We start from the raw sequence: 19,099 nt of genomic DNA, 5'->3' as shown, positions 1-19,099 counted from the left end.
TAGCCACAGCAATCAGAGAAGAAAAAGAAATAAAAGGAATCCAAATTGGAAAGGAAGAAGTGAAACTACCACTATTTGCAGATGAGACTATACCTAGAAAATCTTAAAGACCCTATCAGAAAATTGTTAGAGCTCATCAATGTATTTGGCAAAGTCATAGGATACAAAATTTAATACACAGAAATTGACTGTATTTCTATATACTAACAATGCAAGATCAGAAAGAGAAATTAGGGAAACAATCTCATTTACCATCACATCAAAAAGAATAAAATACTTAGGAGTAAACCTGTCTAAAGAGACAAAAGACCTTTACTCTGAAAACTATAAGATGCTGATGAAAGAAATCAAAGATGACACAAACAGATGGAAACACATACCATGCTCTTGGATTGGAAGAACCAATATTACCAAAATGATTATACTACCCAAGGGAATCTACAAATTCAATGTTATCCCTATCAAATTACCAAGGACATTTTTCACAGAACTCGAACAAAATATTTTAAAGTTTTGTTTTTTTTAAGCATAAAAGATCCAGAATAGCCAAAGCCATCCTGAGAAAGAAAAATGGAGCTGGAGGAATCAGGCTCTCTTGCTTCAAACTATACTACTAAGCAACAATCATCAAAACTGTATGGTATTGGCACAAAGACAGAAATATAGATCAGTGGAACAGGATAGAAAGTCCAGAATTAGACCCACACACCTACAGTCAACTTATCTATGACAAGGGAGGCAAAAACATATAATGGAGAAAAGACAGTCCTTTCAATAAGTGGTGCTGGGAAAACTGGATAGCCACATATAAAAGAATGAAATTAGAACACTTCCTGACACCATGCACAAAAATAAACTCAAAGTGGATTAAAGACCTAAATTTAAGACCAGATACTATAAAACTCTTAGAGGAAAACATAGGCCAAATACTCTCTGACATAAATGACAGCAACATCTCCTCAGATCCACCTCTTAGAGTAATGACAGTAAAAATGAAAATAAATAAATGGGACCTAATTAAACTTAAAATTTTCTGCACAGCAAAGGAAACCCTAAACAAAACGAAAAGACAACCCACAGAACGGGAGAAAATCTTTGCAAATGAATCTACTGACAAGGGATTAATCTCCAAATTTTATAAACACCTCCGCAGCTCTGTACCAAAAAAAAATAAATAAATAAACAATGCCATCAAAAAATGGGCAGAAGATCTAAACACACAATTCTCCAAAGAAGATATACAGATGGCCAAAAAACACATGAAAAGATGTTTGACATCACTAATTATTAGAGAAATGCAAATCAAAACTACTATGAGGTACCACCTTACACCAGCCAGAATGGCCATCATCAAAAAGTCTACAAACAATAAATGCTGGAGAGTGTCTGGAGAAAAGGGAACCCTCTTACCTGTTGGTGGGAATGTAAATTGGTGCATCCACTGTGGAAAACAGTACAGAGATTCCTCAGAAAACTAAAAATAGAAATATCATTTGATCTAGCAATCCCACTCCTGGGCATCTATCCAGAGAAAACTACGACTTGAAAAGATACATGTACTTTGATCTCTTTGGAATTCATTTGGATTATAATTATTATTATAATGTAAGGATTTAGGTTAGGAAATTGGTTATTTCACAATCCATCTGATTATAAAGATTGATATTTATCATGCATCTTAAAGTAACCTATCAAGGTTTCTATACCTTTTAAGTAAATTCCTCCTACATCTACATCTTTTTTTTAACATTTTTATTAAACTGTAGTTGATATACAATATTTCTTCAATTTCTGTTGTACACCAAAGATCAGCAGCCAATACCACAGCCAGGGCTGGTAAAAAGCTATTATCTTATACATCTAAATACTTGTTTAAATGTTCAGTTTCAACACTTTTGATATTGATTTGTAAATAGTCACTTCTCCAATTCCTTATATACTCCCCTTTCCTGTCTCAGGATCTCTGGACTTTCTTGTGATGAAAAAATTAAGAGTGTTAAAACCTGCATGATATCCCTCATATTTGGAATCTGATTTATGGCACAAATGAACCTTTCCACAGAAAAGAAAATCATGGACTTGATGAATAGACTTGTGGTTGCCAAGGGGGAGGGGAAGGGATTTGGATGGACTGGAAATCTGGGGTTAAGAGATGCAGACTATTGCCTTTGGAAATGGATAAGCAATGAGATACTGCTGCATAGCACTGGGAACTATGTCTAGTCACTTATGATGGAGCATGATAATGTGAGAAAAAATACATTTATGTGTAACTGGGTCACCATGCTGTACAATAGAAAATTTACAGAACACTGTAAACCAGCTATAATGAAAAAAAAATCATTATTAAAAAAAAGAACCTGCATGGTAGGAAATATCCAGAACTCTGTTCTAGTTTTATGATTTAGTGCTTGTGTTTACTCAAAATGCTAAAGCCCAAGCCATGTATTTTGCATACTACACAAGCCTGATTTTTTTTTTTTTTACAATTATTTGCTTTTTCTCTAGCTAAAATTTACTGGCTAAATTCATTACACCTTTTCCTAGATCTAAAAAATTTTATTCAAGAATTCTTTCTTGTGGAGTTCCCGTTGTGGCTCAGTGGTTAACGAATCCGACTAGGAACCATAAGGTTGCGGGTTTGATCCCTGGCCTTGTTCAGTGGGTTAAGGATCCGGCATTGCCGTGAGCTGTGGTGTAGGTTGCAGACGCGGCTTGGATCTGGCGTTGCTGTGGCTCTGGTGTAGGCCAGAGGCTACGGCTCCGATTTGACCCTTAGCCTGGGAATCTCCATATGCTGCAGAAACGGCCCTAGAAATGGCAAAAAGACCAAAAAAAAAAAAAAAAGAATTCTTTCTTGTGATTACATTAAATATAAAGATACATTTAAAGACCTTAAATAGCTTAGTTCTTTCACATAAAGCAATTTTATCCCAGGTTTTAAGATAGAATGTTATGTTAAGTTCTATACATTTCTGAAGAATTTTATATTTCTAGATTTTATATTTTAAAAAATGTTGATGGAGATTATTTTTAAAGGTAGAGTTGCTAAGCAGCACTATTAAAATTTAAGGAAAATATTCCCTCTTTAACATTTATTGGTGCAACAGGCCACCTTACTGAAATCTCAGAATTTTCCACTGGTTTTCATTTTCTTATGCTTCATGTTTAATCTAATTATTTCTTTGATAAATATTTATTATCAGGAGTTCCCACTGTAGTGCAGCAGAAACGAATCTGAATAGTATCCATGAGGATGGGGGTTCAATTCCTGGCCTTGCTCAGTGGATTAAGGATCTGGTGTTGCCGTGAGCTGTGGTGTGGGTTACAGACATGGGTTGGATCTGCTGTTGCTGTGGCTGTGGTGCAGGCTGGCAGCTGCAGCTTGGATTTGATCCCTACCCTGGGAACCTCCATATGCTGTGCGTACAGCCCTAAAAAGCAAATATCTCTATTTCTATCTATCTATAATTGTTATTCCTTATTTTTGTATTTCTATTTCTTTTGTATATATTATAATCATCAGAGTCGATTTATGGCTTCTTTCTGTGCAGCTGTAGAATTATGCTCTCTTACTCCCTTCAAATCAGATATGACTATGAGGCTTGCTTTGAACAATACTAATAAATATCATTTCCAGGTGAAATCTTTCTTAGCCAGGAAATAAATGGCCATGATTCCTACTCTCTCATCAGAAATAAAAACTTAACAGGTAGAGATTAATGTTACATAAGCTTTGGAATATGGGTGACTAGATGATATGTTCAAAAATATAACTAGGCCTGTGGCATAAGTAACATATTAACATTTTAAAGAACATTAACTTTCATTTTCTTACATCATTGGAATTTGGGGATTATTTGCCCATTATTTTATCATCTTATCTACTGGCTTTGACAAGGACTTCAAACTGATTAGAAATACTTCATTGTGCCCTACTTAATGAATATTATGTAATCCTGCATCCTGCATACATTCAATATATAGTATGTCTAGAAGAAACTATAGAATATGCTAAATATGTTCAGTATAAATTCCTGCTTTCAGCTCAAAGAAATCTTCCTTTTTCCATTTTATAATTTTTATGAAGAAATGTATTTAAATTATTCCATTCAGAAAATAAAATGTTATGTCAATTTTTGCATATATAAATTTATGCATACCGATATTTCTATTTAAGAAAACAAAAGTATTTCAAATTAGGCAGAATTGAATCAAATTATATCATCATATATGTATGCTTTATGTATGGTACATGCACGCACACAAACATTTGCTTTCTTAACTGCTTGAAGGGAGAGGTTTACTGCTTATTTTTAAAATGTTTTTTTTGTATATCATATGCCCAGTATCTAGTTTAATAAATACTTCTTGATTTAAGTTCTAACTGTAAATGTAACTATATATCTAGTAGTTTCTATACTTTTGATGTGGTCAAATAATTTGCATACTTAAAATATGAAAGGTTGTAAATCTTTGTTTAAAAATTTAAAATAACATTTAATTTTCTTTTCAGCCATAATAAAATGCTGATATAAGCAGGGATTTAAATAACTATATATGTGTGTAATTCTCTGCTTATAGTTTAATAAGTACAATTATTATTTCATGAGCCCTCATTAACTTTTATAGTGGTTTTTCTACAAATATAAAATCACTGACCATTTGATGTACCAGAAATTTTTATTTTCAGATTAATATAAACAATTGCATGCACAGGGCTGCAGATATATTTTTGTAAGAGCATATTTTAATTGAGTTTGAATGCCTAGGCAAGGAGATAATAATTAGGATACCAATCTAAAATCAATCACCCTTATCCAGGACTATTCATTTATGCTAATCTTTAAGACTGGAGTCTTTAAAAAATATCATATACATCCTGGGCATGAAAATCTGCAGGCAATGGATTTATCCCAAGTCAAGTGGTCTTACCTCCTTTTTATTGAAATTTTCTTGTAGAAAACTTTGCATAAAACTTGGGAACTTGCCTATTGGCCAACTAACTCCAAAGCTAACTATGCTCTACCTCCAGATATTTAGAAACAACATGTTCTCTTCAAAACTGGTCAGTTTATGAGGTAGAAAATGAATTTCCTACTCTTTGAAATAAGTTCAATGGGTGTAGCAAATAATTTTTAGAAATGTTATGTAATACAAGAATGATGTAAAACAAATGAGATTATCAGATAGCAATAGATGAAAAGCAGGAATACAGATAATTTACAATATGGCAAAATAGCTAATACCCAAATCACAAACACTCTAAAAAGTGTAATTCAATTATAAGTAGAGTTAAAATAATAGTTATTAATTTATGTAAATGTATCATATCTAGAAGAGTTTTCCTTGTATATGTCTGGAAGTTTCAAGCAAAGAATCTTAAGGGAGAATATACTCATTCTTAGATGTCTTGTGGATTATTTATAGTCTCCTTAAAAAATATAACTACAGACTATCTTGATATTTTCACGGTAGAGGGCCCTGAGCCGGAAATCAATTATCGGGTTATTTCTTCTACCTTCCTTTTAAGCCTAAAATTCCAAAATTATACTTCCACCTGTTCCAGGGTTTTCAGATCAGTGACTTGATGCCATTAACGATATGGATTACCTCTCTGTGATACCCAGATACCACATGCTACATTTTTAATCCTAGATTCCTAGGAAGGTAAATATGAATGTTCAAGGTGAACCAATCAATTGGTCCTGGGAGACCAGTTCCAAAATCCGAGATATAAGAGGAACCATTATTGTGAACAGGGCAGTGTCTTCCAGAAAATACACACTGAACTCTTCTAATACATATTCATGAGTTCTATTCTGACTACATATCATTGTTTACCTTGTATCATTGCTTCCCTATCACACCATCCTGCAGATATTCTGTTCTCCAAGTTTCTTGATCTTACCCAACTATTGTCTCAACTGTACGCTTTTCACTTGTTTCTTCTAACTGGAATATGTCACTCTGTACTTCTTGCCGCATTTAACCTGAGAGACTGGGGGTGCTCTGCTGCATGCTGAACTTTGACAGGTAAATTACCCTGTTGAAATTAGCATCCTCCCCATGTGTGTTCTATCACATCACCCTTTAACCATTCTGTAAATAATTTATTAAAATCTGTAGTTGGAGTTCCTTGGGGGCCTAACAGGTTAAGGATCTATTGTTGTCATTGCTGTGGCTTGAGTTTCTATTATGGCATTTGTTCAATGCTAGCCCAGGAAACTTCTGCATGCTGCAGATGTGGCCAAAAATTAAAAAATAAAAATAAATAAAATCTGTAGTTTTATTCTTCATCGAAGAAATTTACAGGTTTACAATTTTTTATTTGTTTTTGTTTTGTGTTTTTCTGATTTTGCCATCAGAATTCAAGATCTGTAAAGAGTTTTTTATCCTCATTTCTGGTATATCTCCAGCCACAAGTACAACCAATATATTTGCAATGAATACATTTAAATAATTCAGTAGTGAAAAGTAAGCTTGAATTTATGATTCCTGAATGTTCTCCCATTTTACAAGTTTAAAACAGAGAATTATTAACTATGTTAAGCAATTAAATATAATTGATGAATACACCAAGTTATTGATACTAAAAATGAAAAATTATACATTTCATTAGTATTATCAAGAGTTAATGTCACTGTGAAGATATCTTCATTTTCATATTACCATTAATTTTCAAAATTCTTGTATACAGTGTAGTGTGGTGAGAAGCCCAAGATTGTGGGGTCTTGAAACAAGCTGAGTTTAAATCCTCACTTGACACCTTCTCTTTATGTCACTTAATTTCTCTGTGACTCAGTATTTGTATCATGAAGAGATAATAATAATAATAATACATGTATAAAATGCTTAAAACATGAAAAGATGGCTGTAACTTTGTTCTCTTTTTTTTTAAGACTTAAATCTTTACTAATCATTTGTTCACATATCTAAAAATGAACTTCAAAGAGAACTGACTTCTTAGTAAATTGCTCATAAAAGTGATGATCCAATGACAGAATTTATTATATCTTCATGATTAGGTCCCATGGTAAATATAACAATAATATTTGTATTTAAATTTGAGCCACACTTAACCTAAATCAATCAGTACAGTTACACTGATGTCTTTATTTTGTAAATCACGGATTTATTTTCCACAACATAATTCTAACTCCCTTTTCATCTACTTAACAATAAACTCCCCTTCAACTTGAACAGAGGAAAAATTTACTGCCTTTTAATAGCATGTGATTATCTTGTTTATTTATGCCCACAGCCAAAAGGATGATTTTGCTATTTATATTCTATGACACATACTAGACAATAATTGTCATTCTACACCAAAAGCCTCACTTTCATTTTTACTCAAAGCAAAATATGTCTTTTTTATATTAAGAATAGAGAAAATGGAAAGAAGCTGTAGCCTAACCATTTGAATCCTGGGGTAAATATTAAGAACTATGTCTAGGAACCTGATGTTTCATTTTTTTTTTAATGTAAGTTTTATGCTAAATTTTATTTTCCTTTTAAAGCAAAGAAAAATTTCATCACAATTGTAGAAGTATGATTGAAATGATTTGCTCACATAGGAAAATCATTTGTGGTTGTCATGGTTTAAAAAGTTTGTTTTCAAAGAGAAATGTAACCAATTTCATAAATTAAATTGATAATAAGGATTAGAAGGAATGTTGAAGTTATCAGGATAAGAACAGTAAGTGTAAAGATTTATGAGAAAATATCTGCATAAAAATGACTATAAATTTCTCAAATTTGGGAAAAAACATTAACTTATACATCAAAAAATCCATTGGACTCCAGATAAAACAGAATCAAAGAACATCAAACTCTCCTGCACTGTTGGTGGGAATGTAAATTGGTACAATCACTGTGGGAAAACAGTATAGCGGTACCTTAGAAAACTATACATAGAACTATCATATGACCCAGCAATCCCACTCTTGGACATATATCCAGACAAAACTTTCCTTGAAAAAGATACATGCACCCACATGTTCATTGCGACACTATTCACAATAGCCAAGACATGGAAACAACCTAAATGTCCATTAACAGATGATTGGATTAGGAAGATCTGGTATATATACACAGTGGAATACTACTCAGTCATAAAAAAGAACAAAATAATTCCATTTGCAGCAACATGGATGGAACTAGAGACTCTCATACTAAGTGAAGTCAGTCAGGAAGAGAAAGACAAATACCATATGATATCACTTATATCTGGAATCTAATATATGACACAAATGAACCCTTCCACAGAAAAGAAAATTATGGACATAGAGAACAGACTTGTGGTTGCCAAGGGGGAGGGCAAAGGGGAGGGAGTGGGATGGACTGGGAATTTGGGGTTTATAGATGCAAACTATTGCCTTTGGAATGGATAAGCAATGACATCCTGCTGTATAGCACTGGGAACCATACTAGTCACTTATGATGGAGCATGATAATGTGAGAAAAAACATACATGTATGTATGACTGGGTCACCATGTTGTACAGCAGAAAGTTGACAGACCAGCTGTAATGGAAAAATAAAAATCATTATTAAAAAAAAGAAAATCAAATGGAGACACATCTTAACAACATTGGGTGAAGCTAAGCCTAAGGAGAAAATATTGAATGCAGCAAGAGAAAAATGATATATAATGAATCAAATAATGGTTCAATTTTCATCAGAAATAACAGAATCCAGAAAACATTAGAATGACATATTCAAATGCTGAAAGACAAAAACTGTCAACCCAATATTATTTATACAGTGTAACAATTCTTGAAAAATGAAATGGGGGTGTTCCCATTGTGGTTTAGCAGGTTGAGAACCTGACTAGTATGAAAACCATGAGGATGTGGGTTTGATCCTGGCCTCACTCAGTGGGTTAAGGTTCCTGTGAGCTGTGGTGTAGGTCACAGATGTGGCTTAAATCCCACATTGCCATGGCTGTGACTTAGGCTGGTAGCTGAAGCTCCAGTTTTACCCCTAGCCTGGGCACTTCCATATACGGCAAGTGTGGCCCTAGACAGCCAAAAAAGAAAGGAAATAAAGACATTTTTAGACAAACCAACAGTGAGATGAGAGAGAATTGTCAAGCAGACTTATATACAAGAAATTCTCAAGGAAAAATTGTTTAAATGGTGCCAGATGGTTGCTGAATCTACAGAAAGGGGAAAAAAAGCACCAGAATTTGTTATCTTAATTTAGTTTATAGTCTTAGAGCTATTTAAAAAACATGGAAGAATTAAGTACATCTAATTATTTTGTAATACATAAAGTAAAATATTTTTCAAAATGTAAGAGAAATAAATTGCCTGATGGCACTGTATTTAATTTTACCTGAAAATATAGTGCTCTTTGTCTAAATTGAGTTATTTATAATTTTGGTATCATTCACTTAGCTATATATTTTACATGCATTCATCGAAACCCATTGAACACATTTTCTTTTAAAAGAGAAAACAGAGACAAATTTAAGCACATGCTAATAAGCAATCATTTACAAGTTTTTTTCATTTCATTTAACAGCTTTTTATAAGTCCATTTTTGTCAAGTCTTTGAGTTAATTTTAATTTGATACACAAGCACAATCTCTTTCATAAATACAATTTTATTAACCTTTGTGGGGAAAGCATGATAATTCTAGAAATTTCGTTTTTGAGGAAAATCCCTATTCACATTATGGATTTAACTGTGTTCCCCCCAAGTTCATATGATGAAGTCCAAGCCCCCCGTACCTCAGAATGTGACTGTAGTTGGAGATGGGGCCTTTAAGGAGATAAGGTAAAATGAAATTATTTGGATGGGCCCGAATCCAACAGGACTGGTATCCTTAACAGAGGAAATCAAGACACAAATAACATAGAAGAGCAACCATATGAGGAAACATTAAAAAGGCAGCCACCTGCAGGCCAGGAAAGAGGGATTAGAAGAAACCAAACTGGCCAAAACCTTGATCTTTCATTAATAGCCTTTAGAACTATGAGATTTTTTTTTTCCTTTACATCATGCAGTCTATGGTATTTGTTACAGCATCCACTGCAAACTAGTATAACTCAATTCCTTCTTACAATAATAATATAGAAACATCAAAATATGATCTCAATCTTACTGATTATTTTCTGATTTGGAAGTAAACAACAGACAACAATATAAACATGCATAAGCACTGGCAGCAAGGGTTAAAAAAGGGCTATATGATGGTCTGAAAATTAAAGCAGGGAGAACTGCTCTGTTGTGGAGATTGAGAGAAGGTATTCCTAAGAAATACTGACTGAATTGAACTAGAAGTAGAAAACTTCAAATAGGTCTCTTCATAATTTGAGTGAGTGTTGAGTGTCTGTTGTGTGTGTATTCATGTTGCATATTCCTAGTTGAAAAGTTTGGACTATCTGAATCTTTTAATAGGCATCACTGATTGATTCTGGAAATAAATTTGCTGTTATTTTGTGGATTATTACATTTTCTTTATTCTCCTTCAAACTATTTTTCCTGGAACTCCAATTAGGCAAATGTTGGACTCTACACTCTTCTCTATTTTTCCTAACCTTACTTCTGTATTTTCTAGTTCTTTGATAGTCTTTGTTGACTTTAGGATAATATCTTCAGTGCTATCTCCCAATTTCCTAAGTCTTTCTTAACTATTTTACAGGGTTCTAATTTTATTATCATGCATTTTATTTCAAGTTCTAATTGTTTCACTGCCAACAATGTCATATTTATTAGTCTCAAAAGAGACTTCATTAAATCTATTCATCTCCTTTTATTTCTCAGAACATATGAAATAGGTCTTTATATTTTTATTTAATAATTTCATTATGTAGATCCAAAGTAGAGTTTTTATTTTAAATGATCTTACACCATGATTATTTCTGTTTGTGTTTAGTAATATTTTTAAATCATCTGCTCATATTATTTTTAATATTACGTGTGGTAGTTTTTTAAATTATTTTCCTCTGGAAAGATTTCCTTTCTGTTTCTTTTAGGCACTAAGATGTTACAAACCTTAAGTCAAACTGGGCTGCTTGGTTGTTGATATTTTTATTAATGTTTATATTTTAACTGCAAAGAAAGCATTAAATATAGCCTGAACTCATGAAGAAGTGCACTTCTATTTAGGGATAGCCAGAGGGAAGTTTTGTTCTTTTTTGTTGTTTTTGTTGTGTTGATTTTAACACTCAAGCCAAGAATAAGACAGTTAGGTAAGTATTCTCCTCATTCTGAAGGACAAGTGTTTTCTGGTTCACTCATTAAAGAGAGTCTGCATTATCTTGGTATCTCCTGTACTCTGAAAGTACAATTCATTGTATATTCTTGACTCATTTATCCTAGAGTAATTGGCCATATATATGTGGGTTCTCTATTCTGTTTAACTGATCTATGTATATGTTTTTGTGCTAGGACTATACTGTTTTGATCCTTACAATTCTATAGTATAGAATGAAGATGATGGACGTCTCCAGCTCTGTTCTTATTTCTCAAGATTATTTTGACTACTTCAGGTGTTTTCTGTTTCCATACAAATTTTAAAATTATTTGTTCTAGTTTTGTGAAAAAAATGTCATTGATATTTTGATAGGGATCACACTGAGTCTGGAGATTACATTGGATAGTCATTTTAAAAACACTAATTCTTCCAATCCAAGAACATGGCATATCTTTCCATCTTTTTGCATCATCTTCAATTTATTTCATCAGTTTTCACAGTATCATAAATGGTGCTGGGAAAACTGGACAGCTACATGTAAATGAATGAAATAAGAACATTTTCTAAGACCATATACAAAAATAAACGTGAAATGGATTAAAGAGCTAAATTTAAGACCAGAAACCATAAAAGTCCTAGAGGAAAATATAAACAGAAATCTCTTTGACATAAATTGTAGCAGTATATTTTTTCTGCTCTGTCCCCTACAACAAAGGAAATAAAAATAAACAAATGGGACCTAATTAAACTTAAAAGATTTGCATAGAAAAACAAAAAGACTACCTATGGAATTGGCAAAAACATCTGCAAATTGTATGACTGATAAGAGATTAATAGCCAACATATATAAATAGCTCACAAAAACTCAACATCAAAAAACAATCAACCCAATTTTTAAAAATTGGGCAAATAACTGAATAGACATTTTTCCAAAGTGTAAGTGTAGATGGTCAAATAGGCACAAGTAAAAATGCTCAATGTTGCTAATGATCAGAGAAATGCAAATCAAAACCACAATAAGATATAACCTCAAAGCTGTCAAAATGACTATTATCAAAATGAACACAAATAGCATGTTGGTGATGATGTAGAGAAAAGAGAACCCTCATACACTGTCGATAGGAATGCAAGTTGGTATAGCCACTGTGGAAAACAATATGGAGGGTTCCCAAAAATCTAAAAACTGAACTACCATATGATCCTGCAATTCCAATCCTGGATATATATCTGAAAAAACAAAAACCCTAATGCAAAAAGATTTGTGCACCCAGTGTTCACAGCAGCATTATTTATATCTGCCAAGATATGGAAGCAACCTCAGTGTCTATCAACAGAATAAAGAAGATGTGATATGTACACACACACACACACACACACAATAGAATACTACTCAGCCCTGCAACTGGTACTTGGAGGGTATTATGCTAAGTGAAATAAGTCAGAGAAAGACAAATACTGTATGAGATGACCAATAGAAGTAGAATACAACAAACTAGTGACTATAACAAAAAAGAAGTAGACTCAGATACAGAGAACAAACTAGTGGTTACCAGTGGGAAGAGGGGAGAGGGGAAGCACTATATGGGTAGGGATTAAGAGGTACAAATTACTATGTATAAAATAGGCTACAAGGATATGTTTTGCATAAAAAGGAATATAGTATTTTATAACTATAAATGGAGTATAATCTATACAAATTTTGAAGTACTATGTTGTATACCTTTAACATATAATATGGTACATCAGCTATACTTCAATAAAAAAAAATAATTTCCTCAAAAAATAAGAAAATACAGGACTGACCTATTCCACAGGTTCTAGCTTGGATATAATTCTTGCTTTGATTCAAGATTACTCATAAGTATTCTTGATTCTCTTTCTTTTCCTCCAGATCAACAATATATTTTAAAATAATTTTAACATATATTTTTAGCAGAGAGTTAAAAAAAAAGAGTGTTATTATCCTAGAGCAATTCTCTAGCTCTCTTGTTTCTTATTTCCAAAAGCTGAAGACTTATTTTTATGTAAAATGGTTGATTATATTAGGCCCAGGATATTTGATTCATTTAATCATATTTTATGACCTAAGAGAGTTCAAAGGACTAAGGAAGTATGAAACCAAAATCAATTTAGAAATTTAATTTTCTGTTTATACCAAACCAATTTAGATTTATTGATAATATATCCTGTGGATTATTTTCATATAATATAGTTACAGAATTATAATTCATATAATATAGTTTTAGTTGCTTGGTTCTGAAGTCTAGTTGATAGAAAGCTAAGTAACTTTACTATACTAAAATATTTAATTTTGTTATTTTCCATCCTTAGGATGCCACAAAACAAAGTAACCATGGGATAGTAGACTATGGGCAATCAACATCATGAGGAACAGGGTCTTTTCTAAGTTACTATTTTATCTCTAGCATTTAGCACAGAACAGTTGCCAAATCAGAGATGAATCTTTGGTTTCATAGTGAAATATCTCTCTATAGAAATTTTCTGTATTATTTTCTCAACTTTGCAATATAGCATTTTAAAACAGTTATAGAGAGATTCGTAGGTATGACAACACTAAAATTATACATAACAATACAACATGATTAGAATAAACAAAAGAACAGATTTGATCAACCATACTAAAGAAAAAAATACCTTTCTACTGTCTCTCTTTAAAATAGTACCAAATTTTAGTTATGTGAAGAGACAATCAGAATATAATCAGATTATGAGAAAAATATATTACATAAGTGTGACAAATAATTTAATACAAGTGTCATATATTATTATTATCTAGATTATGTGTTTGGGGGTATTTTTCAGTATTTAAAAATTTTGAAATTCATTATATTTTTTCTTATTTGAAATTGCTTTCATAAAACTCCCTCCACTTTTTTTGGCTATATTTGAATTGTATTTCTAGATACTTCAGTAAAAACATCCAAAGGTAAATCTGAATATAAAATGGCCTATTTTTAAGTAAGCAAGGTCACAAATTTGTATTCTAGTATAATACCTTCACCTAGTTTTATTTTAATTTTTTATTGAAGTACATTTGATTTATAATGTGTTGGGTATACAGCAAAGTGATTCAGTTATATGTGTATGTGTATTCTTTTTCAGATTATTTTCCATTATAGGTTATACAAAATATTGAATGTAGTTTCTTGTACTATACAGTGTGCTCATTCATCTATTTTATATATAGTGGTATATAACGGTTAATGTCAAATTCCCAATTTATCCTTTCCCCCCTTTTCTTGGTAACCATAAATTTGTTTTCTATGTCTTTTTCTGTTTTGTATTTGTAAACAGAGTCTATTTCTGTTTTGTAAATAGGTTCATTTGTATCATGTTTTTAAGATTCCACATACAGGTGACAGCATATGATAGCACATATAGTCTTTCTCTGTTTGACTTACTTCACTTATGAACATTTCTAAGCCCATCCATAATAATGTTCCTATGAATCGACATATCCCTATCAATTCCATAATATTATAAATTGTGGCTTCTCAAGATTAACTAATAATTAATCTTAAATCAATAGCTAATTTCCATGAATATTTACATTCTATAACCACCGTCCTTAAAGACTGCATTGTTATAAACTCTCCGGCTTGAGGGTTTTCTGTACCACATGGAGACACTAGTATAGTTGTGTTAGAATGTTGTGATGATGAATTTTATGTATCAACTTGACTGGACCATGAGGTTTCAGATATTTGGTCAAATATAATTCTGGATCTTTCTGTAAGAGCATTTTTGGATGAAACTGCATTTAAATCTGTATACTGACTAAAGCAGATTGCCCTCATTAATGTGGGTGGGCATCAACCAGTTCAAAGGCTGAATAGAAGAAAAAGACTGACCATCCTTCAAGTAAGAGAGATTTCCTGCTCTATGGTCTTCAAACTGGGACACTTGGCTTTTTTTCTTGCCTTTGGACCCAAACTGAAGCATCAGCTATTTCCAAGTCTCAGCACTTTAGACTAGACTAGCACTTTAGCCTTTAGACTAGAATAGCAACATTGTCTCTCCTCCTTCTCTGGCCTTTGAACTTCCTCTGGAACCAAATCATTGGCTGTCCTGGATCTCTAGCTTCCCAATTCACCCTGCGGAACTTGAGACATGCCAGCCTCCATAATCATGGGTTTTACACATACACACAGACACACACATTCTATTGGTGCTGTCTCTCTGGAGAAAATTTACTGATACAATGTTACAAATCTTTCAGTTAGGAAAAGTGTAATTGATTTTCCTTTTTACACTATTTCTTTGGGAGCAAAAGATGTTATCTTAAATACAATCCAAGGCAAATTTCAATTTTTTGAGAGCAGTTCAAAATTAATGCCAAATTAAAAAATGCTTCTTATGCATGTTGTATATTTTCCTTGAGAAGGTTTCTGAAAATGGCATACATTACAAGCTAATAGTATTTTTCAGCTTTTATAATGTGTGTGTCTATATACATATATGTAAATATTTTTTAAAAAGTGTACTGGGAAACAAGATGAGGATGGCAGAGTTAAAGGACACTGAACTCATGTCTCCCCAGGAGAACATCAAAAATACCTCTATACATGGAACAATCCCCACTGAAAACAACTGGGAGAAAGACACTTCTATAATGGAAGCTGTAAAGAATGACCCACAGGGAGTAGAGTAGGAAGGGATAAGAAGTGATCAGGTTAGGATCTCTGCCCCTAAGAGGGGACACAGAAGAGGGGGATATCAAAGGCTCAGAAATTCACCCTGGGGAGTGATCAGTTCAAGCCACATATTGGGCACCCCAGCACTAAGATTAGACACTGGGGAAACGAAGCCCCTTAGCTGGTTTGAAAACCAGAGAAACTTAAAGGAGGGCTTTAAGAAATCAAGACCTTACTCTTAAAGAGTCACATGCTTATTTACACCCAGTAACAAGACAGGGGAAATAGACAGAAACTGCCAGGAGCTCTGGCCAGTGCCACACAACTGACACAATGCATCCTGAGCACTGCTCTTGTCCCTCTAGCTCCAGCACAGCTTCTGACTAGGGCAAAGGTTGCAACTGTTGCCAATGAGAGTGTGCAGGGGGTAGAATAACTGGCTTGAGCCTAGCACTGCAGTTGAATGGAGTAAAGGCAGTCACTGCTGGAGTTGAGGGAGGCAAGAAATCAAGAGCTGCAACTCTGACTGGCATGCCAGGACTGTCCCAGTACACACCTTGGTCTTCACTGGATACTCACTCAGGCCCCTCTTGCTCCAGCACTGTTTCCCTCTGGGGTGAAGGTACCATTATTATTAAGAGGGGGATTACACATTTAGAGAGAACTGAACCAGTTGGGACCTAACGCTCAGGGCATCTGTTCTAGCAACATGGGACCTTCACTGATAGGGCAGTGAAGACACTGAACATGGAGAACTTGGGGCCAAGCTCTGGATCTAGCCTCTCCATCTCCAATCCTATCTCCCAACAAGTTGATGCTGCCAGCATATTCTGGGGGAAGATGTGACCTGGGCTTACTTCAGGTCCAGCTCTCTTAAACAAACCCACTGATGGCATAGGGATGCTTCCACACAAAGAAACTCCTTCAAGACCAGGATAGGTTTCATCTATTTCTGAGAGACAGAGACAGTTAAACAAAATGATAAGACAGAGGAATTTGTTTCAAAAGAAAGAATGAGAAAACAAAAATTCTGAAAAAACAACTAATGAAACAGAAATAAATAATTTACTGGGTAAGAGTTCAAAGTATTAGTAATATAAATGGTAACTGAACTTGGGGAAAGAATAAACCTAATTACAACTTCAGTAAAGAAATATAAAACATAAGAAATAACAAATCAGACAGGCAGAGTTGAAGTATACAATAAATGAAATGAAAGGCACATTAGAAGGAATTAATACCAAACTAGGTGATAAAAAAGAAATCATAACTGATCTGAAAGATAGAATAATGATCACCCATTCAGAACAGCAAAAGGAAAAACAAATTCAGAAAATGAGGACAGTTTAAGGGACTTATAAAACACCAAGTGAACTAACATTCACATTTTAAGGGCCCAAGAAGAAAAGAGAGAGAAAGGGGCCAAAAATGTATTTGATGAAACTATGGCCAAAAACTTCCCAATCCTAAAGAAGGAAACAGATATCCAAGTACAGGAGCACAGAGAGCTTCAAACAAGATAAACCTAAAGAGATCCACATCAAGACATAGCATAAGTGAAATGGCAAAATTGAGAGACAGAGAGTTTTAAAGGCATCAAAAAAAACTCTGCTATTTGAAACAACATGGATGGACCTGGAGGGGATTATTCTTAGTGAATTAAGACAGAGAAAGTCAAACACTGTATGTTAACACTTTATATGTGGAATCTAAAAAATAAAATAAAAGAAATGATATAATGAAAGAGAAATAGGCTTATAGATTTGGAGAACAAACTAATGGTTACCAGTGCAGAGAAAGAGGGGGGAAAAGGAAGGTGGGGTTAGGGGATTAAGAGATACAAAGTACTACATATAAAATTAATAAGCTACATGATGTATTGTACAGCACAGGAATATTTTATAATAACTTAAAATGGAGTATAGTCTTTAAAAGATGGAATCATTAGGTTGTAAAGCTGAAGATAATAATATTTTAAATCAACTATACTTCAATGAAAATATTTTAAAGGTATAATAATACGTAAGCTCCCAACATCAGATAACATGTTCCCATAAACATTTTTTCATTTCATTTATCTAAAGAATTAAATCTTGCATTGATCTGCAGAAAAAGAGGCTTTTTGACTTTAAGGATTATTTTCATGATTTTTATGATACCTGTGAACAATTAAAAAGAGGGACATTCCAAAATGTATTATTGCATAAAATATGAGAGAATGCTAGTTTATGACCATGATAGGCTGAAAAAAATGTAAAACTACTAATAAACCTGTAATTCATATTCTTGCTATGAAGAAATTAAAATTAGAGCAGATGTTACTGAAAACACGTTTGAAGTATTTATCTTAACGTACTTTTTGCTAAACAAAGCAGAATGCAAATAGCTGCTCATTTGCAGATTGCTTTTTATGTGCTTCTCCCTTTACAAGGACCATTAATTAATTTTTTTTAAATTTTTTTTATTTTTTAATTTTTTTGTCTTTTTTGCCATTTCTAGGGCCACTCCCGCAGCACATGGAGGTTCCCAGGCTAGGGGTTGAATTGGAGCTGTAGCTGCCGGCCTACACCAGAGCCACAGCAACACGGGATGCAAGCCACATCTGCAACCTACACCACAGTTCACGGCAACGCCAGATCCTTAACCTACTGAGCAAGGCCAGGGATCGAACCCGCCACCTCATGGTTCCTAGTCAGATTCACCAACCACTGAGCCATGATGGGAACTCTGGGGACCATTAATTTATTCAGACAACAAACAGGCCACATTTCTGGACACTTCTAGAAAAGGCTTTTTCATCATTTGAAGATCAAACAAGAATATCACGCAACACTGAAGATGCTTTTTCAAGCTTTAAGAATGTTTCAGATTTCACCAGGACACCACCGCCTATTTAATAGAAATATTTCTGCTGAAGAAACAAAGACCTTCTTCATCATCACTTCATAACTGTCTCAGATTATTACACACTTTCCAAAGAGCAAATTTTAAAATGCATATAATACCATTATTCCTTCTGAGAGCTATTTTTGAAGTGCTCATTCTCACCTTGGGGTCCACAGCCCTGTATCTCACCATGTTGATTTTCCATGTTGACAAATATAGGTTTTCCTGGTAAAGAAAAGTCTAGTTCTACCTCTTTTTCATATACTTTATATACACTTGATATAGCCTAGATATTAATCTGATCCTTCCTGTGATGTATGGATACCACCATTCTTGTTATTTTCTCTTAGGTA

Source organism: Sus scrofa, chromosome 8 (assembly GCF_000003025.6).
Source record: "Sus scrofa isolate TJ Tabasco breed Duroc chromosome 8, Sscrofa11.1, whole genome shotgun sequence".
Classification (NCBI taxonomy): domain Eukaryota; kingdom Metazoa; phylum Chordata; class Mammalia; order Artiodactyla; family Suidae; genus Sus; species Sus scrofa.
This window is presented reverse-complemented; position numbering follows the sequence as displayed.